This window comes from Colobus angolensis, unplaced genomic scaffold, assembly GCF_000951035.1.
Source record: "Colobus angolensis palliatus isolate OR3802 unplaced genomic scaffold, Cang.pa_1.0 Scaffold714, whole genome shotgun sequence".
Taxonomy (NCBI): domain Eukaryota; kingdom Metazoa; phylum Chordata; class Mammalia; order Primates; family Cercopithecidae; genus Colobus; species Colobus angolensis.
In genome coordinates, this window is record NW_012120866.1 from 81,611 (window position 1) to 84,296 (window position 2,686).

Here is a 2,686-nt window from a genome sequence, read left to right on the forward strand (position 1 = left end):
CTTCTTGCTGCACAGTCACTTGGCAGAAGGGGTGAGGGGGTCTCTCTGGGGCCGCTAATCCATTCATGAGGGCTCCCTCTCCCTCATGACTTCATTTCCCAAAGGGCCCACCTTCAAACACCATTGGATTGGGGATTCAGTTTCAACATATGACATTTGGGGGGACACAGACATTCAGTCCACAGCAGTTCTCAGTGCCTAACATTCTTTGAATGCCAAGAATGAGAGCACAGAGTAGATGTGAGAGAGTCCCTGTGGACGTAACTGTCCATTGCTGGTGTCATGGAAAGACCACGGGCTCTGAAGATGAACAGTCTTGCTCAAGTCCTGAGTCTACTAATTACTGGCTTTGCGTCTTACAGCAAGTGATTTAATCTCCAGTCTCAGTTTCCTCAACTCTAAAATGGAGATTATACTATTGTTTATACCAAGCTTGCACGTAGTGGATAGTCAGCAAATATTAAAAATGCTCTGCTCTCTCTCATTCCACAATTCCTTGAGAAGTTGAAGCACAGTGGGAGAAGAAATGAGCTCCCACCCAAGCTTTGGCTCAACTGAGAAGTCTAGGTCTGTGGTATAGTCAGAGGAGTGTGAAAGGAGGAATTTTCTTGAGACATTATCCATGTAGTCTCCATCTTTCAGACTGATCATGTGAAGGAAGCCAAGGGTTTTCACATACACCATCACCACTCTACACATCACCTACCGTTCTCCTTGTCTTAAAAGGTTGATGTGTGTTGCCCAGTGGATGTTGAGCCAATCAGAGCTAGAAGGAGAAACCTTGGGCAGCCACCTCTTTTTTCCCCTCACTACTTACATGGGATGAGATCTGTGAGCATCCCAGAACAAGCCACGAAGTGTAAACAGTATTTTGTCCATCCAGAGAGAAGGGCTTCAAGATAGCTGACTAGAGACACTTGGCACTTCTGCACAAAGAAGGACCAAAACTGAACAATCACATATCAAATGGAGCTTCTAAGAGAACAATGGAATTCACCAGAGAAGTGATGGGGAACATCTGAGGCTTGGAAGAAGAGGGAAGCAAAGCAGCTGGCCCACCTGCGATCAGCTCTGAGCCAGGAGAAACCCCCCAATGCGGGGAGAAGAAAAGCAAGAGATGTTCAGCAGTCTACATTGCCACTGCTGACTCCTACAATCCTAGCCACAGGAGAGCCCCTCAGCCCTTGTGGGCCCTGAGACTAGTCTAAGGAGCATCCTCAAGTCCTCCAATGCCATTAGTCCAGAGAAGAACTTCACTACCCCTAGACCACACACCCCTAGACTAAGGCAGCTGCAGCATGGCACTATTTTGAGAGTCCAGCCTCCACCAGACTACATACTTCCCTGGAACTCAACAGCCCCTGTATCTCCACATCCCTGTGACATCCCCCCGACTGACATCCATCCAGAAGGCAGCATCAGAACACTGGCTGGACCCAGCAGTATAGCCAGATCCCCAGGACTCTTAACTCATACAGCATTCTATGCTGCAGGGAATCAGTGATACTGTGCACTGGGGAGGCAGTCACCAGAACAAAGGGAACTGGATTTCATGCTCCCCAAAGCCTAAGAGCTGCCTGGGTTGGGCCACTGCCATCGACAGCAACCCCATCCTCCAACCTCCAGCAGTAGTGCCACTGTGCACCTGCACTATACCTTCAAGGGACATGGGGACTGGTTTGCCAGGCACCATCCTGGAAACTGAAAACAGGTCTGCTGTACCTATCGCCACCACTGGCACCCAAGCATGCCATAAAGGGGACCTGAGGCTCACCCTGCCCTGCCCACCACAGCTGGCAAGTGCATGCACCATCAGGTAAGCCACCTGCCCACCACCTCTGCCCACACTAATGCATGTTGTCAAGGTGACCGTGGGATCAGCCCATCCCACCTGCCACTTCTAGTGCCTGCATGCACCATCGTGGGTTCTCATGACAGGCCTGCCCCCTACTCTGCCACCACTGCTGGTACGCAAACATACCATCTGAGGGCCTGGGGATCAACCTATTCAACCCACCACAGCCTGTGCCTGTGTGTACCCTTGAGAGAGCTGAGGATAGCTCTGTACTGCCCATTGTCATCCCTGCCAGTTACCATGTACATTGTCTGGGGACTGGTGATCAATCCGCTTCACCTGCTGCCATTAGCATCTGCACATGCCTCTGCTGGTCTGAGAAGAGACCTGCCCAGTCTGCCAGAGTCTGCACATGTTGTCCAGGCATCTGGGGATTGACCAGCCCTGCCTGCTGGAGCCTGCATCTATGTGCACTATTGTGGGGCCTAAGGGCAGGCCTGCCCTGACTGACACAGCCCCTATCAGTGACCACATGCAATGTCCAGGGTCCTGGGGATCAATTCGCCCCACCCACTGAGCAGGTCATGCACACTGCTGGGGGGCGGGAGTAGGGGAGGAAGATCTGCAGGCTTGACCGACAGCTGCCACCACTGGGGCCCAAAGACTGCCCCACCTGGCATCCCCATCCCCAGCAAAGACTTGCCACAGCCTCCACAAACAACCACAGCCCAGTCCACTGAGGAACTCATAGATACCACTGACAATGATTATAGCTGAAGAAATTATATGGAAAGTAAACTACTGCACCCACCCAAAATGGCAAAGCATCCTACCCAACCAATACTATAGATACATCTATCAGGAAAAGTCTTTTCCTATGAAAGCCAGTCC